This window comes from Rattus norvegicus, chromosome 16 (genome assembly GCF_021556685.1).
Source record: "Rattus norvegicus strain SHRSP/BbbUtx chromosome 16, alternate assembly SHRSP_T2T, whole genome shotgun sequence".
NCBI lineage: Eukaryota > Metazoa > Chordata > Mammalia > Rodentia > Muridae > Rattus > Rattus norvegicus.
This window is the reverse complement of record NC_141549.1, coordinates 57,311,709-57,337,488: the sequence shown is the minus strand read 5'-3', so window position 1 is coordinate 57,337,488 and position 25,780 is coordinate 57,311,709. Positions and strand designations below refer to the sequence as shown.

Below are 25,780 nucleotides of genomic sequence, written 5' to 3'. Positions count from 1 at the left end.
ACAATTTCCTCTAGAAAGCCTGTTTTGAATGTAGGGTCATGGCATGAATCATCTTTGTACCTAAGAGCATCCTGGGTTCTTAGCCAGGGCCTCACTGGCAGAATGAAGACTCCAGGAAAGGTAACTCCTACCAGACTTGTTCAGACTTTCATGTTTTTTGCCATAGTGCTATAGATGCATTTGACCATTGAAGATGGATCTCTAATCTCATACCATACCTATGTACATAAAAGGGAGAACATCTTGGCCCAGGCTTTACACAGAAAGAGTTTCATGAGAAAATCAAGGCATTAATGGTACTGTGCTTATTATAAAAAGCAAGGGATGAAAAGGTGACAAGAGGCACCAAAAAATCCTTCCTCACAGCTCTCAGTTTGAGCTAACCTGCCAAATCTTGATCTTGGCCATCTATTTTCCAAACTTTGAGACAACATTCTTCTATTGTTTAAGCCAACCAGCCATTTGGCAGTAATTGGTTACAGCAGTGATGGAAAACTAGTGTAATTGCTTTGAATTTTGTGTCTGTCATTTACCGAAAGTAGCTCAAAGGTTTTCTCCTGAGAACACTTGTTATAGGTTCCTTTATAAAGGGAGCACTTTAAAAGTCCCATTTTAAATATTACCTATCAAATCATCTTTCCTGCTCTTTATCATAATCTCAGCCTACTTAGATGATTAAAAGTTATTGATATTCAAAGGATAAGAAATGAAAATGGCTTCCTGCCAGCTTCTCTAGATTGCTCCCCTCTCAATCCTTGATCCTAAAGAGATAGCCCTTAATTATTAGATTAAAAGTATGCAAGATCTTCTGTTTTCCACTTGTGCCAAGAGCTGACCTTGGGACACAGTTCTCTGTACCCAAATCCCAGGAGGAGAGATCTGTATTCTCAGAAATAAGGACAAATCTGAGAGCACAGGGTGAGACCACCACTTCTGCTCAAATTCCTGGCCCAAGAGGAAACTGCCTGGATCCCTCTGGACACAGGAATCAAGAAGCAGTCTGGGACAGGATATTTCTGGTTTCTGCCTGCCCCTGAACTGACCCTGGGACAAAGCTCTCTGTACCCAGATCCTCCTAGGAAAAAGCCTGTCTCCAGAAGTGCTGACACACAGGCTGACAGGACGGTCAAGCCACTGTCAGACACAGCAAGACCAGCTAATACCACAGATAAGCAGATGGCAGAAGGCTAGGACAGGAACCTAAGCAAGAAAAACTAAAGCCACTTCGCCAACACCAGAAACCAGTTCCCCCAACACAGCAAGCCCTGCACACCCCAACACATTGGAAAAGCAAGATTTTGATTTAAAATCACAACTCATGGTGATGTTAGAGGACTTTAAGAAGGACATAAAAACCTTCCTTAAAAAATACAGGACAAAACAGGTAAACAGATAGAAGCCTAGAAGAGGCAAGAAAGGAATCTCCTTGCAATGAAACCAAAAGAAGAGAGACACACAAACATAATTCCAACTATAACAACAAAAATAACAGGAAACAACAAGTGTTAGTCCCTAATATCTCCCAATATCAATAGATTCCATTCCCCAATAAAAAGACATAGACTAACAGACTGTATACATAAAAAGGGTCCAGCATTTTGCTGTATACAGGAAACACACCTCGATGAAAAATACAGAAACTACCTCAGAGTAAAAGGCTGGAAAACAATTTTCCAAGCAAATTGTCGCAAGAAACAAGCTTAAGTAGTCATTTTAATGTTGAATAAAATCTCTTTCAGCCATAAGTTATCAAAAAAGATAAAGAAGGACAATTCATACAAGTCAAAGGAAAAATCTAACAAAATGAACTCTCAATTCTTGAACATCTGTGCTCCAAATGCAGGGTAACCTACATTCATAAAAGAAACCTTATTAAAACTCAAAGCACACATTGTACCTGACACAGTAATAGTGGGAGACATCAACACCGCACTCTCATCAATGAACTGATCATGGAAACAGAAACTGAAGAGAGACACAGAGAAGTGTCTAACAGAAGTGATGAACATTTCATCCTAAAACAAAAGAATATACCTTCTTCTTAGCACCTCATGGTACCTTCCTCAAACTTGACCATATTAAAGGTCACAAAATAGGCCTCAACAGATACAAGAAGACTGAAATATTCCCATGCAGCCTATCAGATTATCACAGACTAAGGCTCCTCTTCAATAACAACAAAAATGACAGAAAGCCCACATATACATGGAAGTTGAGCAACCTTCTATTAAATGATAGCTTGGTTAAGGAAAGAATAAAGAAATTAAAGACTTTTTAAAATTTAGTTAAAATTAAGGCACAACATACCCAAAGATATGGGACACAATGAAAGCACTGCTAAGAGGAAAACTCATAGCTCTGAGTGCCTTCAAAAAGAAACTGGAGAGAGGATACACTAGCAACTTGACAGCACACCAAAAAGCAGTAGAACAAAAGGAAGCAAATACACCTAATGGGAGAAAGAAGAGCTGAAATCAATCAAGTAGAAACAAAAAGAACTATGCAAAGAATCACCAAAACTGGGAGCTGGTTCTTTGAGAAAATCAACAAGATAGATAAACCCTTAGCCAGGCGAACCAGAGGACACAGAGAAAGTATACAAATTAACAAAATCAGAAATGAAAAGGGAGACATAACTACAGAATCAGAGGAAATTCAAAAAATCATCTGATCCTACTTCAAAAGTCTATATTGAAAAAACTGGAAACTTTGGGTGAAATGGACAATTTTCTAGACAGATACCAGGTACCAAAATTAAATCAGGATCAGATGAACCATATAAACTGTCCCATAACTCCTAAAGAAATAGAAGTAGTCATTAAAAGTCCACCAACCAAAAAAAAAAGTAGGACCAAATGGGTTTAGTGCAGAATTCTATCAGACCTTCATACGTGACCTAATACCAATATTGTCTAAACTGCTCCACAAAATAGAAACAGAAGAAACACTATGCAACGTGTTCTATGAAGCCACAATTACACTTATCCCTAAACCACACAAAGACTCAGCAAAGAAAGTGAAATTCAGACCAATTTCCCTTATGAATATCAACCCAAAATATTCAATAAAATTCTCACAAAGCAAACCCAAGAACACATCAAAATGATCATCCATCAAGAAGGAATGGAGGTGCTTATCACCCTGTACAAAGCTTAAGTCCAAGTGGATCAAGGACCTCCACATCAAACCTGATACACTCAAACTTATAGAAGAAAAACTAGGGAAGCATCTGGAACACATGGGCACTGGAAAAAATTTCCTGAACAAAACACCAATGGCTTATAATCTAAGATCAAGAATCGACAAATGGGATCTCATAAAACTGCAAAGCTTCTGTAAGGCAAAGGACACCGTGATTAGGACAAATCGGCAACCAACAGATTGGGAAAAGATCTTTACCAATCCTACAACAGATAGAGGCCTTATATCCAAAATATACAAAGAACTCAAGAAGTTAGATCTCAGGGAGACAAATAACCCTATTAAAAAATGGGGTTCAGAGCTAAACAAAGAATTCACAGCTGAGGAATGCCGAATGGCTGAGAAACACCTAAAGAAATGTTCAACATCTTTAGTCATAAGGGAAATGCAAATCAAAACAACCCTGAGATTTCACCTCACACCAGTGAGAATGGCTAAGATCAAAAACTCAGGTGACAGCAGATGCTGGCGAGGATGCGGAGAAAGAGGAACACTCCTCCATTGTTGGTGGGATTGCAGACTGGTACAACCATTCTGGAAATCAGTCTGGAGGTTCCTCAGAAAATTGGACATTGAACTGCCTGAGCATCCAGCTATACCTCTCTTGGGCATATACCCAAAAGATGCCCCAACATATACAAAAGGCACGTGCTACACTATGTTCATCGCAGCCTTATTTATAATAGCCAGAAGCTGGAAAGAACCCAGATGCCCTTCAACAGAGGAATGGATACAGAAAATATGGTACATCTACACAATGGAATATTACTCAGCTATCAAAAACAACGGCTTTATGAAATTCGTAGGCAAATGGTTGGAGCTGGAAAATATCATCCTGAGTGAGCTAACCCAAACACAGAAAGACATACATGGTATGCACTCACTGATAAGTGGCTATTAGCCCAAATGCTTGAATTACCCTAGATGCCTAGAACAAATGAAACTCGAGACGGATGATCAAAATGTGAATGCTTCACTCCTTCTCTAAAAGGGGAACAAGAATACCCTTGGCAGGGAAGAAAGAGGCAAAGATTAAAACAGAGACTGAAGGAACTCCCATTCAGAGCCTGCCCCACATGTGGCCCATACATATACAGCCACCCAATTAGACAAGATGGATGAAGCAAAGAAGTGGAGACCGACAGGAGCCGGATGTAGATCTCTCCTGAGAGACACAGCCAGAATACAGCAAATACAGCGGCGAATACCAGCAGCAAACCACTAAACTGAGAATAGGACCCCCGTTGAAGGAATCAGAGAAAGAACTGGAAGAGCTTGAAGGGGCTCGAGACCCCATATGTACAACAATGCCAAGCATCCAGAGCTTCCAGGGACTAAGCCACTACCTAAAGACTATGCATGGACTGATCCTGGACTCTGACCTCATAGGTAGCAATGAATATCCTAATAAGAGCACCAGTGGAAGGAGAAGCCCTGGGTCCTGCTAAGACTGAACCCCCAGTGAACTAGACTGTTGGGGGGAGGGCGGCAATGGGGGGATGGTTGGGAGGGGAACACCCATAAGGAAGGGGAGCGGGGAGGGGGATGTTTACCCGGAAACCAAAGAATTATTATTACGTATTAAATAAATTAAAAAAATTAAAAAAAAAGAAAACAATTTCAATAATCCATAAAAAAAAAAAAGAAGGAATGGAGGGACGGTTCAATGAATCAATGTAATCCACTATGTAAACAAATTCAAAGAAAAAAGCCACATGGTCATCTCATTAGGTGCTGAGAACACATTTGAAAAAATTCAATGCCCCTTCATTACAAAAATCTTGGAAAGATCAGGAATTCAAGGCCCATACCAAAACATAGTAAAAACAATTTTCATCAAACCAGTAGCCAACATCAAACTAAATGGAGAGAAACTTGAAGCAATCCCACTAAAATCATGGACTAGACAAGGCTGCCCACTCTCTCCCTACCTATTCTTGAAGCCCTAGCCAGAGCAATCAGACAATTAAAGCAGGTAAAAGGGATAAAAATTGGAAAGAAAGAAAGAAGTCAAAATATCACTATTTGCAAATGAAATGATAGTATACTTAAGTGATCACAAAAATTCCACCAGAGAACTACTACAACTGGTAAACAACTTGAGCAAAGTGACTGGGTATAAAATTAACTCAAACAAATCAGTAGCCTTCCTCTACACAAACGATAAATAGGCTGAGAAAGAAATTAGGGAAATGACACCTTCACAATAGTCCAAAATATAAAATACCTCGATGTGCTTCTAACTAAGCAAGTGAAATATCTGTATGACAAGAACTTCAAGTCTCTGAAGAAAGAAATTGAAGATCCCAAAAGATGGAAAGATCTCCCATGCTTATGGATTGGCCACAATAATATTGTAAAAATGGCCATATTGCCAAAAGCAATTTACAGATTCAATTCAATCTCCATCGAAATTACAACTCAATTCTTCATGGAGTTAGAAAGAGCAATTTGCAAATTCATTTGGAGTAACAAAAAATCCAGGAGATTAAAAACTATACTCAACAATAAAAGAACTTCTGGGGGAATCACCATCCCTGACTTCAAGTAGTATTACAGAGCAATAGTGATAAAAACTGCATGGTACTGGTACAGAGACAGGCAGGTAGATCAATGGAATAGAATTGAAGACCCAGAAATGTACCCAGACATCTATGGTCACTTAATCTTTGACAAAGGTGCTAAAATCATCCAATGGAAAAAAGACAGCATTTTCAACAAATGATGCTGGTTCAAGTGTAGGTCAGCATGTAAAACAATGCAAATCAAACTATTCTTATGGCCCTGTACAAAGCCCAGGTCCAATTTCATCAAGGACCTCCACATAAGACCAGATACACTCAAACTAATAGAAAAAAAAGAGTAGGGAAGAGTCTCGAACACATAGGCACTGGGGAAAATTTCCTGAACAGAATACCAATGGTTTATGCTCTAAGATCAAGAATCAACGAATAGGACCTCACAAAGATTGTAAAGCTTCTGTAAGGCAAAGGACACTGTCAATAGGACAAAATGGCAACCAACAGATTGGGAAAAGATCTTTACCAATCCTACACCTGAGAGAGGGCTAATATCCAATATGTACAAAGACTTCGAGAAGTTATAGTCCAGAGAAACAAATAACTATATTTTAAAAATGAGGTAGAGAGCTAAACAAAGAATTTTTACCCAAGGAATATCGAATGGCTGAAAAGCACTTAAAGAAATGTTCAACATCCTTAGTCATCAGGGAAATGCCAATCAAAACAACCCTGAGATTCCACCTCACACCAGTCAGAATGGCTAAGATCAAAAACTCAGATGCTGCCAAGGATGTGGAGAAAGAGGTACACTCCTCCATTGTTGTTGGGAGTATAAGCTGGCACAACCACTCTCAAATCAGTCTTGAGGTTCCTCAAAAATTCCGACCTGAGGACCCAGCTATACCACTCTAAGCATATTCCCAAAAGATACTCCCACATATAACACATGTCTTTACACATGCTCCACTCTGTTCATAGCAGCCTTATTTATAATAGCCAGAAGCTGAAAAGAACCCAGATATCCCTCAATAGAGGAATGAATACAGAAAATATGGTACATTTATATAATGGAGTACTACTCAGCTATTTAAAACAATGACTTCATGAAATTCATAGACAAATGGATGGAAATAGAAAATATCATCCTGAATGAGGTAACCCAGTCATCAAAAAACACATATGGTATGCACTCACTGATAATTGGATATTACCGTAAAGTTCGGAATACCCAACGTAAAATTCACAGACTACATAAAACTCAAGAAGAAGAATAACCAAAGTGTGTATGCTTCAGTCCTTCTTAGAAGCGGCAACAAAAATATTGCTAAGAGGAAATATGGAGACAAAGTTTTGACAGAGACAAAAGGAAAAGTAATCCAGAGACTGCCCCATCTGGGTATCAAGCTCATATACATACAGCCACGAAACCCAGACAATATTGCTGATGCCAAGAAGTACATAATGACAGGAGCCTGATACTGCTGTCTTCTGAGGGGCTCTGCCAAAGCATGACAAATACAGGGGAAATCCCTAGCAGCCAACCATTGAACTGAGAATAGGGTCCCCATTGGAGGAATTAGTGAAAGGATTGAAGGGGCTGAAGGGGTTTACAATACCATAAGAAAAACAATATCAACCAACCAGAGCTCTCAAGGACTAAACCACCATCCAAAGTGTACACATTGACAGGCCTATGTCTCCAACTGCATATGTAGCAGAGGATGACCTTGTAGGGCACCTATGGGAGGAGAAGCCCTTGGTCCTGCCAAGGCTCGACCCACAAGTTTAGGGAAATGTCAGGGCTAGGAGGTGAGAAGGCGTAGGTGAGAAGGGCAGGGAAACACCCTCATAGAAGAAGGGGGTGGGGGATGAGATAAGGGGTTTATGGACGAGAAACTGGGAATGGGGTAACATTTGAAATGTAAATAAATAAAAAAATCCAATAAAAATTTCAAAAAACTGTATTCAAGAAAATGGTACATGATACATGGCGAAGAACGGTAATGCCCCTAGTCAGAAGGCAGAGAAAGGTGCATCTCTGTGAGTTCTAGACCAACCTGATCTACATAGAAATTTTCAGCAAACCAAGATTATGAGGTGAGATCCTATCTTAAACAAGCATAGAAAGAACAGGAATTTAATAGTTCTTGATCCAGCATACTTACACTTGGCTGAGTTGGAATACCACATTTATAATAGATAAGGCAAAGACATAGTTGGTGCCTAGGAAAGGCGAGGAAGTAAAGAATTATGTTGTTCTGATGTTATGCCATAAAAATAGTGTGATAACAAAAGTTGATATGATTCAAGTTTCCTGGATTATTTTATTAATCTTAAAATTCTGTTGCATTTGCATTCTTGTAATGGTTGCTATTTTTCATAAACTAAAATTGTCAAACTGTGACTGAATCTAGACAGTTATTTTAATGTCCAGGGTTTTCTTCTGCTGCAACCTCGTCCAGTTATTGATTGAATAAAAGGGATCAGAGAAATCTCCTCACAGGCTGGAGATGTTTCAATGATTGGATGGATTTTTATGAGAGATTAATTGGTTCATCATTATTCTAGGTACGAAACAATTAGCATGTTTGAAATCAGCATGTTTTCATTTTATTACTGTATTTTATTGTTTTTCCCCATTCCTAGTGTACCTCAACAAATAACACCAAAATATATTTCTTATATATTTTTTCTTTGTTGTATACAATGACCAGAAAGACAATGACTAAGAAACATACTTCCCACCCATAGAGTGGGGTCAACATTTGGGATATAAATAAATAACATAATTAATTACCAAAAAGAAACCTATCTTCTTTGTACCAACATGTTTCTTATGAAAGGAAGAATACTATAAATTAATTTTTTTTAAAAAAAAAAACCCTGGGTTAATGTCAAAGGCACAAACAAACTAACGTATGAATATAAGAAAGGAGTCTTTCCTGTTCCGGTGAGTATTCACAGTAATTTCATTAGGAAGAGGCTGGGAAACCTAAAATCACATTCATCTCTGCCCACATAATTACCCTAACTGTGCAGAAATCTGCCATGTTTATGGTCCTAGCATCATCATTAAGCTAAAAATTGAATGTTCCATTCTACCCTGAAATTTTCCAATTAAACCCATTTGGAGACGTGCACTGAATTCCAGCACGGATTCTTTCCCATAAAGATCAAGGGTAGCAGAATGTCACAGCAGAGAGAAGCCAGCGGTAAGCTCATTAGCAAGACTGATGATAAAATGCAGTTCTTCAGTTCTTACCTGCCTGAGCCTCTCCAGGTGGATGAAAGCTGCATCCTGTGCCACTGCATGGGATGTGGAGGAGGTCATCTCTCATTAAAAGTAAGTTCCCCTATGCTTCCAAACCAATTGATCTGAAGAACTGAACTTTGAAGGGGTGCCAGACCTGTAGAAGCAGATAAGTGCATTTAGCAATAACCTAATTTAGCAATAATCTATAAACTGGATGGGGACAAATTGGATGTTTGGGGTACAGACGAAAATTATAACAGGAATGGTTAGTTGCAGAATATTTTTGCCACTTAAACACTTAATCAGACTTCACTGTAGTGCCTCCAAATGATAAAGGAGTTTTGCATAATTATTTTAGACATTAACACTGGAATTTCTGGGTTTGTTTAAGAAAATACTTCACTGTGTTCTTTGGGGTAAAATATAACTTCTGAATATATGGTAGCAGGAACTAGAAGAACAAAACAACAACTTATTCTCTTATAAATTGACATCAGGAGAAACAGGAAACAGACTATTTGGGAAAGGAAACAGAGACAGGAGATGACATGGCTCCTATCAGAAGAGCAGTCTCACCTAACACCAAGCCACTCAGTGTTCACAAGGTTAATTTCTGTTCTTCATTGTTTCAAGAGGCCTTCAAATAGATACCCTATGCTGCTTTATAAAAAAAAAATCTATGTTTTCACACCGTGAATTTTGTTCGTTTATGTTATTTTTGGTTTGCTTGTTCCTGGTGGAAAAATCAAGCAAAAGAATGAATTCAACATTTGCCTGAAATTTAGTATTGAGAGAAAGTAATAGCGACAGAAATGTAATGGAAGCAAGATCTAGAATCCAAACAATACTCTAAAAATAGTACCCGTACTAACCCTCTGTCTGTCTGTCTGTCTGTCTGTCTGTCTGTCTTACACACACACACACACACACACACACACACACACACACACACACACACACACACACTATGGAAAATATTCAGGATTAAAGAATTTTCCAAAAGATAGAAACTAAGCCAACAAGTGGCTGGTCTGAAGCAAAACCATCGCAAATGGTCTGAAAGTACATCTGGAACAATCAGGCTATTCTTGATTGGCTGTTGCTAGGGAGCAGCTAGGGAGTAACTCAAAATGGGCGCTGGGAGCTGAACTTAGACCTAAAATTGCAGCAAATGCCATAACCACTACCGCACAAAATGGAGCTGGTTGCTTTGTTTTGTATTTACTTGTTTTCCATCTGTGTGTGTGTGTTGCTTGCATGTACATCTTTGTGTCATGTGTGTGCCCGTTGTGCCCTCCGTGAGCCCCAAAAGACCAGCGAGGAGCTGAGTCTGATGCTATTGCACTAGGACTCAAGCTTGAGCTTGGACTCACTGCTGATCCTGACACAGCAGGACTGGAGGGTGAAGCCAAAGCCCTCAGCAGGACAAGGTTTTATAGGAAACAGTGAGCAAGCAAGGGGATTTCCAGCCTGTCAAGCATCTAATTGAATGATCATTGTAACATACGTAAGCCAACAGGTGGGTGCTCTGAAGCAAAACCATGAGCAATCGCAGACAGTCTGAAAGTACATCTGGAACAATCAGACCAATCTCGATTGGCTGTTGCAAAGGTGTAGTTAGGGAGAAACTATGGGGTATGGGCCAGGGACAAGTCATGGGGTCCTTCCTGGTACTCGGGTACAGCTTGGGTTCATCTGCAGGTCAAGTTCTCAGGCATTTTTTTCCTTTTCAGATGGAGACTGATCCCAAGCAGTGTTGGGCTCTCATGACTAGACCGTGGCAGTCAGAGAGGATATAGAATGCCCTGGGTGTGGAATTACAAATGGTTGTGAGCTGCCATGTAGGTACTGGGAATCGAACCCAAGACGTGCTCTGGAAGAATAATCAGTGCTCTCATAACCTCTGAGTTATCCCTTTCTCCCCCACAAAATGAAGTTTTATGTACATTTTCCCCCTGCATATAAAGAAAGTGGACACCAAATGTCATATAGCTGCCAGCCCCTTTGTCATGTGCTTACAACATCAACACACTGAAGCAAGCTAAGGTTTGCTTTCTACTGGTCTAGGAAATGTTCTGGACTTCAAAAACTGTTGGTGATGTGTCTCATCATCATAAGAGCTGAAATACAGAGGCTGAAGAGATATGCTCCAGGGGAAAATTCCTTCCCTTGCAAGCACAAAGACACGAGTTTCATACTCAGAACTTCCATATAAACAGACAGGGATAGTACATATTTGTAATGTAAGACTGAGAAGCAAAAAGACAAGCAGATCCTCGGGGCTTTCTCTCGGTCCACATTAGATGACTTGGCAAGTTTCAAGCTAATAAGGTACCCTATTTCAAAACAAGAGCAATTTAAAAAAAAAAAGGAATTAAAAAAAGAAAAAGGTAAATGATACCTGGGGTTGCTCGGGTGGTTTTCTGGAGTTTAAGCCAGACCTAAACATAAACCTATCCTCCCACTCTCTGCCTTCAGAAAAGTCAGGACATGGGAAGTCAACATGCAAAGGCTGCAGAGAACAGTCACTGTGAAGCAGAGAGGGTTATGGGGAAGGATCAGGGTACTGTTGATAGAGGGTGTCTCTGGTCTTATCTCTCTCGTGGCTCTCACCTCCTCTTCTTCCCCAGTGTTCCTTCACCGGGCTCTGTGAAACTGTGCAGTCATAGGGTCACATCTGCACATATTAGGTAACTCCTGACCAGGATGAACAGTACCAAATGGCAGCAACCATTCAGGAGCTACTTTCCATTGCCTGGGCTTTGTTTCAGTATTTACTCATTTCAGAACAACCCTTTGCAGAAATCCAAGGCACAGAAATATTATACAAATCGCACAGGATGGGGTATGTCAGGGAGATGGAAATCCGTCCCGAGCAGCTCAAATTCACAGATGACATTTCCTGTATTTTCTTCTGTGCTTTCCCTGACTACTGCTATGTAATTTGAATGAAGTCATTCCTCTAGACCTAGGATCCAGCAACAGTGCTCTTGCTACTTAACTTATTCTAGGACAAGTGTGTGAGCATTTTTATCCCCTCACAAACCCTGTTTGACTTTTCAAAGTCTAGAACTTGAAGGAAAGCCACAAATACGTTTTATTGTACTGAAGTCATATTCAAATAAGGAAGAAAAATGTAATTATATCTTAAGACATGTTTCCTATCTGGTTATTATGTTAGCAATGATGTATTGTAGGAAAATAATATTGAGGGTTCTAGATATGGCCCAGCAGTTCAGAGGCCATACTACTCTTCCACCCAAGTTCAGTTCCCAGAACATACCTCAGGCAGCATACAACTCGAGCTCTTGAAAATGTGGTGCCTCTAGCTTCCCCCAGAAACCAGTACTCACCACACAAAGACATATGCATACACATAATTGAAAATGATAAAATTGATAATATTTATTATTAATATTTGTTATCAATAGTGTTTATTATATTTATACATATAGTGGGAATATTATAAATATGTTTATATGTTTATTATTAATAATAACAACTAAATAAATTTGAGACAAAGCCTTGCTGTGTAGCTCAGGAAGATCTTGCATTCTTGATTGCCCACTGAGTGCTTTTAGGTTAACAATGTAGGGCTTTGATAAATGCCATTGAAAGCTACTCACATTGCTACATCATCAACTGCTCTCAAGTACTTACTGCCGGATCAATTAATCTTATTATTATCTATAATTATACATTGTTTCACATTTGGATCCTGTAGTTTTGAACGTGAATGATTTCTGAAAAAAAAAAAAAAAAAGGACTGTAATTATAGATGTGCCGTGGGAGCTTCTATTGGAAAGTTGCGGTACAAAACTGGTTTATGGAGGAGAATCTGGTGTCCAGAAACACACAAGCATGAACCAAATTAATGTTCATAAAAATAGAAAGCTGCCGGATGAAGGGAAATTTCTGTAATATAGCATTTCTCGAAGTCAGTCTATTGGAGTTCTGAAGGGAATCAGGAGTAGCTGCCTCTGGGTGGGGTCATCTTGATTCTTCTATTTGCTTTGTTCTTTCTGAAACTTAGAAGCAGCCATAAGTAAATGCCATCATTTTTTGTCCTCAATTTTCCCATTTTTATATCTTCTATCAGTTTTTCCAGAAGTTAGGGGACGAAGCTAGAACAAACGATGGAATCCGTGATGCTAAAAGTCACAGAAGGCGGATGCTCACAGCCAACCATTGAACTGAGAATGGGTTCCCCGGTGGAGTTAGAGAAAGGACTGAAGGAGCTGAAGGGGCTTGCAACACCATAGGAAGAACAACAATATCGACCAAACAGACCCCCCCAAAGCTCCCAGGGACTAAAACACCAACCAAAGAGCATACACGGAGTGGCCCAAGGAAGGCTCCAGCTGCATATGTAGCAGAGGATGGCTTTGTCAGGCATCAATGTTAAGAGAAGCCCTTGGTCTTATGAAGGCTCGATGCCCCAGTATACGGAAATGCCAGGGCAGAGAAGTGGGAGCGGAGTGGTTGGGTGTGTGGGTGAGCACCCTTATAGAAGCAGGGGAGTAATGATGGGATAGGGGGTTTCTGGATGAGAAACAGGGAAAGGGGATAACATTTGAAATGTAAATAAATAAAATATCCAACTAAAAAAAAAGTCAAACCTACCTCTCACATGTTACTGGTTTCACCACTGCTCCTAATTCCTGCAGTTTCCTAGATGTGCTGCTACAAACTATCAGTAAGCTCTCAAATGTCCAATCGCATGCGCCTGGAGTATGCCGTACTGGACAAGCTCCTGAGGTTGTGACCTGTCTACAGTTTCTGTGACATGTCATATGTTAAACATTTAGCATTCCGATCTGTTCTCAAGGGGTGCATCTGATCTTGTTTAGTTTAGTTGTAAATTTAGATTCTTCCTTGAAAACAGAACAGTGTGTTGACCCTGCAAGGGCAATTACTAAAAGCGTGATGCCTCTATACCACCAAAAGTAAACATTACCATTCTTGTTTCAATGGGATCTTTAGGAAAAAAAAAAAAAAAAAAAACAACTGGAGGGCATTGGTGTAAAATCAGACAAAGAATTGCACTGTGTCCCATTAAAGAAGTGAATAGTTTTATTTGAAGTGTTTGGGGAGAATCCAGAGAAGAAGTGTTTCCTGTGGTTTATTGGGAAATCATTTGGGATTCCTTTGAGCAGCTTAAACTCCATCACAGGTGGGGAGGAGGCAATCAATTCAAGATTTGTAATTACCACTGTCTTCTTTCAATCTGCTGACCCACTTAACCAAATTGAGCTGACTTGTCCCTGAAACAGTAACACATACTCCCCATTAGCCACCACCTTCTGATGTAGACCAAGCGAGAATAGCTGCTTGCCTCTGAAAGACGAGCCTCGAGAATAGAGATGCAATCAATGCTCTAAATCTGGGAGCAAGGACAAAAAGCAAAAAGAAAAAAAGAAAATTGCCAGAACTCTCGTCTGCTTGTTCTTTTACAAAAAATCATGAAGAAGAAGAAAAAAAAATTCCAGCAAACCAATCAACAAATTTCCTACTTCATTTATAGCCAACTATTTTTAGCAATTCCCCTTTGTATAGCGCAGCATGAGTTAGAGCCATCATTTTCCCAGCTTCAACAAATAGACTGCTTTTTAGAGGAATACATTTCGCCAGTCTAAAGCAACTATGCCTCTGAGTTAATTGCAAACTATATATAAACACATAGATGGAATTTTCAAACTTTATCATACAAATGAGATTTCAAAATGAAACCAGGGGATTTGGCAAGCCTGGGGAATGGAGCTATGTTTACAACACAAAGAATAGAAATCAGCCTCACACTCACACCCCCTTCTCTTGAGCATGTTGAGGTCTTTGTCTGTGTTCCAGAAAACAAAAGTATCAAATGTCTGATTAAATAGTTTTATGATTTTTCACATGGTTTGTTTCTTGCTGCATTTAAATAATTTTTGAATTTTATTTAACCTTTTTTTTTTTTACATTCCAGATTTTATCCTCCTCCTGGTCCACCCTCTGATGTTCCACACCAATACCTCCCATAACCCCCCCTTGGTGGGGCCCCAGTCTTCTACATGAGGATGTCCCCACCCTCCACCCCTCACCCAAACAGACCTCTATGCTTCCTGAGGCTACCAGCCTCTTGAGGGTTAGGGCCATCAGACCTAGCAACCCTCTGCTGTGATGTGTTGAGGGCCTCATGCCAGCTGGTGGTGTGTGCTGTCTGGTTAGTGGTCCAATGTCTGAGAGATCTCTGGGATCCAGGTTAATTAAGCCTGCCAACCAACCAGAGCTGCCAGGGACTAAACCACTACCCAAAGACTATTCATGGACTGACCCTGGACTCCAAATGCATATGTAGCAGTGAATAGCCTTGTAGGGGCACCAGTGGAAGGGGAAGCCCTTGGTCCTGCCAATGCTGGACCCCCAGTATACAGGATTGTTGGGGGGGCGGTGATGGGGGGTAGATGGGGAGGGGAACACCAATATAGAAGGGGAGGGGGAGAGGTGAGATGTCTAATGGCCTGGAAACTGGGAAAGGGAAAACATTTGAAATGTAAATAAGAAATACCCAATTTAATAAAAATGGAAGAAAAAAAAAGACTGCTGTGTTCCTACAGGGTTACCCTTCTCAGCTTCTTCCAGCTTTTTCCTAATTCCACTACAGGGGTCAGCAGCTTCTGTCTATTGAATGGGTGTACATATCTGCATCTAACTCTTTCAGCTGCTTGTTGGGTCTTTCAGAGGGCAGTCATGATAGGTCTCTTTTTGTGAGCACACCATAGCCTCAGTAATAGTGTCAGGCCTTGGGGCCTCCCCTTGAGCTGGACCCCACTTTGAGCCTGTCACTGGACCTCCTTTTCTTCAGTCTCTTCTCCATTGTCTCTGAAGTTCTTTCGGACAGGAACAACTTTGAGTCAAATTTTTATAAAACGTTTTGATTTTCTTTTAAGAAACTGCTAACTCAAAAAGAAAATTGTGTAGTGCATATGATTATATATTTTATTTGAGCCATTCTAGAATATGCACTAGGCATGAAAAGTGATTAGACACTGTCTAAAAATTAATGAGATGTTGATTTTTGTCTTTTGTTATGAGGAGCAAATCTTACATTCAGGGGTAGAAAGCCATAGTAACATTGTATGGGAAAAACTGTCTGGCATGCCCAGTCTTCAAATTATAAAGAAGATGCATATTAACAGGCTGTTATCCTGTCATTCTGTCCTAGAAGTCTGGCAATAATTAAGGCTTGCAGGATCCATATCAACCTAAGAGTTAACTGGTAGGAAATAAAGATTCATTGTAAATCTACTTTTAGCATCACTGAAATATATGTCTTTCTCATCTCCTCTAAAACTCCCATTCCTAAAGATTCTATTGATTTCAGCATCTTGAGTATAAACTATGAACCAATTTCCCTAATGAATGCAGACTTTTTAAAAAAACAGAAAAACTTCAATAGAATATTTTCAGATTTAATTAAAGCATACATTAAAGTTATAAAACGTGACCAAGTTGGCTTTATCTCAGAGATGCAAGTTTAATTCAACATGCATAAATCAATACATGTAATACAGCATGTAAATAGATTAGAGGGGAGAAGTCTCATCATCTTCTCAATAGATATAGGAATAGACTTGTGCAAAGTTCACCCTTCATGAGAAAAGCCTTGAGGAATCTCGAAATAGAAGAAACACAACTCAAAACAAAAAATAAGCTTTCTATGACTATCTTATAGCCAATGTTATACGGCATTGAGAGAAAAAAACCTGAAAGCGTTTCCCTTAAAATCAGGAGTGAGGCATGGTGCCTACCTTTACTCAGAATAGCGCTCCATGTCTTAGTGACAGAAATGAGATGAAAGAAAGGGAACAGAACTATGAAAAGAAGATGCCACTTCTATTGGAAGACTCCACCAGAAAAACTCAGACCCCATACAAAGGTCAGCAAAGTGGGAGAACGCAGAATCAGCACAAAGGAGTGAAGAGCCCTAGTATCCAGCTGCTTCTAAATGGCAGCTCTCATCCTTTACCACAGAATCTTCTTTTAGAGTGAACAGAAGTTACTGTAGAGAATCACGACTAACTGTAATCACAGAGGTTGAGTGTCCACAGAGTGCTCAATCCTAACACATATATCTTTATTATTCCTCTTTTTTATCTTCAAGGCTAATGTAACATTACAGAAGTCGGGGAAGTGGAGACAGAAAGATCGTAAGAGCCAGAGACTGGATAGGTGTATTAGGAACATTTTGGTTGGATGATAAAATAGCACAAGGAAAGGCAACTTAAGGAAGAAAGAATTTATTTGGGCATATGGTTCCACCAGAGAAGTCCGTAATGTCAGGGCAGCCAGCAGGTAGCCATAGCTGGAAGCTAACAGATCATGTCTTCAACTGTACATGGAGAAAGAATAAAGGATATGTTACAGAAACTTCTAATAGAATTTTACAAGGGATTAATTAATTACTACAACTACCCCAAAGCATGACTGATTACAAACACACCTTCATGAAGCAATGTTCATACTATTTTCAACATTTCTGGCAGATGTTGGTTGTATAAGGTCACTTTTAACCTGTTTGCTGTTTTCAGCATATGACATCAGTATGCACATATGCATGCATACATGTGTTGTTCTCTGGTTCAGGGACATGACAGAGTATGTTCATAATTTAAGATTAAAGCCAAGCATAAGTTTGGGTTTTAAAAGGTTGGCTTGACTGAGAGGGAACACTTGGAACTCTTTTATTGTTTCCTCTTGGAAGGCAGGAGCCTAGTGAATCTGGTCAAGGTCAGGTTCTGGTCAATCTCAGTGGTTAAGGGAGCTTGCCGCACAATCATGGGGACTGAAGCACCTGTCTTCCAAGCTTCATGTTCCAAAAGTTCCAAGGGATCTTTATCTTGTTTTTGTCATCTGTAGAACATATTATCTGATTTAATGGGTCATGAAGAATAAGTGAATTTATGTACTTCAATGAATATAAAATTGTATTCCTCTTATTAGAGAGTAAACATGGTATGTTTAAGTTAATTAGATCCACCTCCTTTGGAAAGAGAAGTAATAAAAATCTGAAGTTTCCTTATTTTGTGCAATGCAGAGAAAAGTAATTTACATTATTGAGGTGAGTCAGATATTGACAACTTACCTGGACCTTGAGAATATCTTTAATGTTTGTGCAGACTACATCTAAGTCAGAGTCAGTATACAGGAGAGAAAGGGTCAAGACATTATGAACTAAATAGTTCCACAAAGTGTTTATTCCAGTGTGGTCAAGATGGTCTACATGTAACTTTAAATAATGCAATATACCTTAACATATAGTAGTGCTATGATTTGATAGACTCTGTGAAGATTTACAAAACTCTACGGTGTGTGCTTAAAATATCCCACTAGAAGAAAAGGCAACGGGATAATTTCCTTGAATGTCTCCTCACATATAATAGTAAAAACTTCCATTGATATTTTATATTAATATACAAAAGTAGTTGGTTTCATGGTGGCTTTTTTGTATGTGTCAATATATTTTGTTCTCAATCATTCCTCTCCCACACCATCTTTCCCAAATAGTTGCTGTGTGGGGGGTGAGAGGCATAGAAAAGAGAACTTAGATGTCATCCCTTGATTGTCATCTACCTTGGCTTTAAACAACGACGACAACAACAACAACAACAACAGGGTTTCTCATTGGCCTAGAGCTTGCTGAGTGAGCGAGGCTTGATGGTGAGTGCCTCCTGGGTCTGTGCTTTCCTGTGCTGGAATCAAAAGCATGTAATCCTGTGTCTGGTTTTTGTGCAATGGTTCTGATGTTCAAGCCCAGCTACCCCTGGTAATTCCGTATCACATATATTCCCATTCCTTCTTCTCTCCCTCTATCTTTAGATCTCTTCTTTCCTTTTGGGACATACATACACACATACACACACACACACACACACACACACACACACATACACACACACATTCACACACACACACACACACACACAGAGAAACACATATACATGGATGACTGAAGTACAGACACAGACACACAAACACACACAGACAATATGTGTATGTATGTGTGAGTGTGTGGTGTGTGTGTGTGTGTGTGTGTGTGTGTGTGTGTGTGTGTGTTCTCGTTATGAGCAAAAACATGAAGTATAAGGACCATTTTCAAAAATTCATGAATGGACACTATCCTTCAATCTAAAGACAATGTTATTTCTTTCTTTCTAGTATTCTTTTCTATCATGAACGCTAAAAGATAACTTGACATCAAGATATCTTTTCTCTGCTTTTAAGCCCTGTGGAACACTGGCCTAACAGAAGTTCTTTCGGGCTCTATCAGTATCCAGGTTTCTTCCTGAACCCTCTTACACAGAGAAAATCACTGTACGGAGGATAGCTGCCTTGCAGGCAAGGTAGAGAGCAACACTCTACCTAAAAGTATAAACACATCAACAGTTTTCTCAGACAAAGTGCTTTTAGTTCTGAAAATGTCTGAAAGTAGAAACAGGTATATAAAACACAGCACAAACAAAAGAGCATGTGTTTCTGCCAAGATCTGTGTGTACCACTTACTTCGCCTGGGACAGATTTCAGTTCAGTGCAACTCTTTGCTAAATACACCACAGCTGTGCTTAGCCCAATATTGTCAGGGCCAACTTTTCTCACACTTAGGTAAATTTCCGTAATCATTTCATTAATGAAATGCAGCTGGAGCAAAGATTTGACTTATCAATGAAAGTAACGAACTTAAGAATTTAATGACATGCATTTTAAAGATTTCCTTTTCTATTTAAATTTATATAGCTCTTTCTGTCAACATAGATGCAGATCTCCCGGCTCCTTTAAAGATGTAGTGACAGTTTCCTCAAAAGATGTTTTTACTTTGTAGTCAAAGAAGCAGCTATAGAAGCATACTAAGAACCATTCATTATTGACTTTCTCATAATGTCAACTTTGAGGTAACCTGAGTATCTCTGACTTTATTAATCAGAAATATTGGTAAATCCATGCGTTCTCTTTTGCTACATAGGATGTATGGCTTTGGAACATTGTTTCTCTGTTATCGCCTCAACTAATTTGTAAAACCAGTTGGAAAACTCACACTCTGCCCTTAGATTCTCACATTTGTTTTTCCATTTATTTGTCTATTGGGGAGTACATGCTTTGGTCACAGGCGAGAAGGCTCAGGACTCTGTTTTTCCCTTCCACAACATGAGTTCTGGGACTGAATTTAGGTCATAAAGCTTGGTGGCAAGAGTTGTAAACTAGTCCCTACTTCTTTGTTTTTTTTTTGTTTGTTTTGTTTTGTTTTGTTTTTTATTCTCTCTCACATACATCCCAACCACAGATTTCCCTCCCTCCTCTCCTCCTAGACCCTCCCAGCCTCCTCCCCTCCTCCTCTGTTCTCCATCCCAAAAGAGCAGGCATTCCTGGAATATCAAGCAAACATGGCATAGAGTTTTCCAATAAGACCAGGCAAATACTTCACACCAAGGGTGCACAAAGCCACCCAGGAAGAGGAAAGGGGTCCCACGAGCAGGGAAAAGAGTCACCTTTAACTTAGAAAGAATATGGAAGTGTTCCATTCAATTACAGTTTACCAATAGGAGGTTTTTTTTTTCAATATATGTCAGAATTCTACCTACTGCAACTTTTATACATTGTCTTAGTTGGAACTTTAATTGGTGTGATCACGACAACGCATATAAAGGAACATTTAGTTGGAACTGACTTATAGTTTGGAGGTTTGGTCCATTATCACCATGGAGGGAAGCACAGTAGCATTCAGCCAGACATAGCTGTGGAGAGGTAGATGAAAGTTCTACATCTGTATCCACAGGCGGCAGGAAGAAATAGTAAGCCACATGGGCATAGCTTGACCATCTGAAACCTCAAAGTCTGCCCCTTGAGTAATGCATTTGTTCCAACTAAGCCACTCCAACTCCAACAAGACTACACCTCCTAATAGTGCCACTCCCTACAGGTCTATGCGGGCCTTTATTATTCAAACTACTACATATATCATCTGTTTTATAATTTTATTGAATATTATTTACTTTTTCTCAAAATCATGCTAGAACTTATATTTAAACTGTGGTAGCATTTGATATTAAACATGATTATTCATATAAAGAGTTTACTATAAATGGATCATTTTCCATTAATTTTCCTTCCTTCTTTTTTCTCCTTCCTACTTTCTTCTTTTCTCTGTCCTTTATTTCCTTTCCACTTTGTTTCACATGTGTGTCTAACACTACTGAGCTGACTGACTGTATTTCTCATTTTATTTAATGGAGCCATCGTAAATGTGTCAGTTTTACAAGTGAATGAATATGCGTAGGAGTTGCATAAAGTGTGGATCCAGTTTGACATTAAATCCTCCATTTTAAAAGTTTTATTTTCTTCTTCCTGAAGACTAGATATGCTAAGCAATCATTTTTAAAAGACACCATAGTCAAGTGAAGGAGGGATATTTTAACTTGGCATTTTTCATGTTCCTTGAATTTCCAAACTGTATGAACTTCTCATGGTGGAGAAATTTACCATGAGCTCAGCTGTGCTCGACCTCAATGGTTGTTTGCTCTAGACTGTCTGCAGTGCTAACAGTTCAAGAAAACAGATTGTCTAACCCTTTGTGCATCATGGCATAAAAGAATAAACACAACAGGACTTTGGACATCCTCTTACCTTAGCTAGTCTTTGTCCATACAATAAACAATCAGCAGTAGGCAGTCCAGAAATTTACTCCTTCCACAAGTCAAGAACTCTAAGTGTCCAGCTAATCCATATTTCATTCTCTTACCTAGAGTATATTAAATGTGTTTATCAAATTTCGTGTTGAAATTTAAGTATATCATGTTTATTACATTTTCAGATTTTCCAGTCAAGAAAAAGTATAATTGGGAATTAGATATGTCTAGATCTTTGGTTAATTTTTCCTACTCTCCAGTGACTCACAGTTGCCTTCTAGAAAGTTATAAGGCATTTTTATAACTGACTCTAGAATTTCTTCATAACCTATACTCATTGAAATTAAGTTGGAACTTGTAGATTATTTCATGATATTTTGCTTTTAAAAACTGCTGCCTTTTATGGCCTTTCTGGTGGGATCACATTCTTGATCCGAGACAGCTCCATCCTTTTGGCACAACATGGAAATGCAGCTCCCCTTTTGCAGCCTCCTCTCTTCTCAACCTTTCAAGGATACACACCCAAGTTAAAGGACTGTCCCTGAAGCCAGAACCCTCATTCTGGAAACCAAGAGAGAATACAATTACACAGATGCCATGTGGTTCCATGACGTTGTCACTATGGAACATTGGCGGTGACCCAGAGTGTGGAGCCCTAAGCTCTACTCTGGAAATATCCACTGCAGGGCCCTCGAGCAACTTGCTCTATCTGTAGATAGATGCCACCTGTCTAGTCCTCTGTATTTTCCTATAAATACACAAACTTGATTTTAAAAAGTCTTCTCTGCATCATGGTTCTCATGATAACAGGCCTTTATGTTAGGAGGGAAGAGAAACATATAAAAAACTTTATGAAAGTCACCAAGTTGAAGCTTTGGAATGCAGAAATTCCAAAGTAAGAAATGTCCCGAGTTGACCTAGAAAGAAAAAAGGAAAAAAAAAACAGGAAGCCGACAAACCCCGTCATTTTATAGTATGTTCTGCTTCAGAAGCTACATTAACTGAATTAATTTAAAGAGTACTACAGTGCATACAGTCAACAGATTTATATGGAGAGAGACAATGTGAGCTCACTCATTTCCTCTTACATACCTACAGTTTCCCTTTACATGGATTGGGAAACCAGATAACACAGATGATGTTGCAGTAAGCTAAAGACTGGAAGAAACAGTCCATTTATGTCCCTTGCCTTTCTATTGTTGCCATTGGAATTATGCACAGCACAACTGTTGAGAATTTCAATATCAGAGTTAGAATATATACCTTACCAGTGTATTCCTTGAAATCACCGTATCCAGAAATTGAGAATAAATATACTGACTGCTCATGATTACTTAATCCAAAAAAAAAGCAATATTAGCTTTTCCCTTTAAAAAAAAACCTATACAGAATCCATCCTTTATTTTAGATAACTGCACTACTTAGGTACTTAGATACTTCTGAAGAAGTATTTCCCAAGGCGGAGGTACCACAGCACTGTGTGCATAAGAGCCACTCATGCTTGAGCAGATTCTCATGTTATTCCAGTCGCAAGCCTATGTGACATCAACAAGTCTCAGCATACAGATTGTAAAAATGAGTTGTACATATTGAAACGTATATAATATACATTTTAAAATGTAGTCAACACTTTACATGATTTCTCTTTTGAATAGATTAAGTTGTACAAAACTGGAAAAATATGTTTGAGTCCCTAAGCTATGTGTTTCCCTTACTCAGTTTTTCATTTCTGGTTCCTTAAATGTTCATTTATGGGCTTTCAAAATCAAGAATGCACTGTGGAAGACCACCTCTGGTAGATTCTAAAGAATGATGAATTTCTCCCAGCATACTGTCTATCTCAGCTGTTTTAAATTCACTATGAACTTACCTCAATAGAGAAACAAATGTATAAGCCAATGAATATCCCCCAACATGATCATAGATAGATAGATAGATATAGATATAGATATATACACATACATAAACACACATACACACACATACACACACATACACACACACACACACACACACACACACACACACACACACACACACACACACACACACACATGTTCCAGGTATACTGAATTCAACATGCAATCCATGGCTGTGTTTTGCAAGAGAGTACAATTATGCAGGTGGAAGGGAAAATGGCTCCCACTGTCCCATAGAATGCCACTGTTCCTTACATTCATCAATGATGACCTTGTTAGTATCACCCATCATCTCAGAGTTGACTTTACAAGTGAATGTTTGTGTCTTAAGTCATTGATAGTGATGTGTTACTGTCCATGAAGGTAAAGAGTACAAAAGTACTTTACTTAACATCAGAATATAGCTAGCAAACTTGGGAAAATATAGTTCCTCAATTAATAATTTCTAGTCATAGTCTTAGTATGCTTAACACTACTTCCATTTTTAAAGGGTGAACGAAGTCAATATAATGAAAAATAAGGCTGCACAAGATGTTACTCAGACAGCAAGTTGTTATTTAGAGCCCTGTAGTGTGTTATGTTTACCCTTTTAAAAAGGGAATTTTTACAACGGAGACTGGTGTTACTGATCCCAGCCCTCGGGAGGTTGAGGCAAAAAGATAAGGAGTTCAGGACCTCTTTAGCTACACAGTGATTTTGGAGACCAGCTTAATATTCAAGAAAGTCTGTCAAAAAAAAGCATTTTTCTTCTTCTCTTTCTTCCTTCCTTTCTTTCTTCCTTCCTTTCTTCTTCTTTCTTTCTTTCTTTCTTCCTTCCTTTCTTTCTTTCTTTCTTTCTTTCTTTCTTCCTTTCCTTCCTTCCTTCTTTCTTTCATTTTTTTTAACATCTACAGCACAGTTGCTAAAACTTTCCTGTTACTTTTTCAAAATTTATATTTGGGGGACCAAAATATGGACAAGGCTGTTTTATTATTGAAGGCTTCCTGGGGTGAAGTCTCTCTCAGTTCTCTTAATGAGCATGAAATGAAGAATTTGACTCAGCTGAACCAGGCTTCCGAGAGCTGGTGCACTGTGGCATCCTTTCACTTCTGCCTCAGGGCATCAAGCCAAAGGAAGAAATAGCTTTTTTATTGGGTAAATTTTATAGCTCATGGGTGTAATAGCAAGTTGGGTATTTTTGTTGTTGTTCTTGTACTATATGGTAGTAAACACTCAAATGTTATGATGTAAGGTAGTCCTCAACACAGGACAGCTCAAGCAAACAAAAGACATTATAACTCACAAGCATTATTCCCTACCCATAAATTACCAGCAGCTACGGATGACAGTGGGGAACTGACCCCCATCCATTTCCACATTGCCATTCAGCACGCAGAAATTCTACCAGAAAAGAAGTAGGAAGTGATTTACGGTGTGTTGTAAGACATCACACTTGCACAGTGCTGCGTGTGGAGCAGAGATCAATTCATGGCTTACAAATTTGTCACAGAACAGTGCATCTTGCAGTCTGCCACCTTCAAATTAGGTGTCATGATGGGAGAAAAAATATGGCAGTGCCTTGGGAAGAAAATACCACATTTTGATGAGGATCTGGAAATGCTGTGGGAGAGTGGGAAACAGGATATCAGGACTCTCATTTGATCACAGCATACAGTCTAAGATCTAGGGGCTAGAAGGGAGAGAGAAAACACAGAGAGGCACAGAAAACCTGACAACCAAATCAAAAGGAAACCTTCGACTGTAGGTATACAAAAACAAAACTGACTATCAATAGGGAGATGATCCTCATAGAACTCGACTATTGTCTCTACACAGTACAGAGGAAATTACTTTGTGACTTCACTATTCAAGTAAAACTCTCCAAATACTCTAGACTCTGAATAGGGATTTGAGAATTTTAATGTGATGGACCTCATATTTTTGTTACTTTGATGGTGAGGCAAATCAGAATGAACAATTTCATTTCTTCCTCCATACTGTAAATTATTCTTACTTGACAGTTTAGGTTTAAAAATCTATCTTGGACTAGTGAGCAGAGCAAGGACATCGTGGATGGTCTTCTCGTGAATATTTCCATTATTCCACAGATCTGCTTGTATGGAACTCTACAGAAGGTTTGTGATTTGACTCCTGTTTATTCCTGTGACTTACATTGATACCTCAAGATAGAGTGAAGCAGCTAGGAGCTTCGCTTTCAGTTTCCCTTGCTGTAGACAGAGAACAAAG

At 39.1% G+C, this 25,780-nt stretch overlaps 1 protein-coding gene and 1 long non-coding RNA gene across 2 annotated transcripts in view; both read right to left on the bottom strand.

Annotated features, from left to right (window-relative positions):
- The window catches only part of Erich1 (glutamate-rich 1), a gene marked incomplete at its 5' end in the record, with an annotated part of 52,793,804 nt that overhangs the window by 26,326,875 nt on the left and 26,441,149 nt on the right, over positions 1–25,780 (bottom strand).
- Positions 16,476–25,780, bottom strand: part of LOC148000571 (uncharacterized) — a 99,073-nt gene continuing 89,768 nt past the window's right edge. For both annotated transcript variants that reach the window (XR_015639927.1, XR_015639926.1), the window contains 2 exons: positions 21,634–21,748; positions 16,476–17,347 (listed from right to left, as the gene is read on the bottom strand). This is a non-coding gene — a long non-coding RNA (uncharacterized LOC148000571). The remainder of the gene's footprint in view (positions 17,348–21,633; positions 21,749–25,780) is intronic.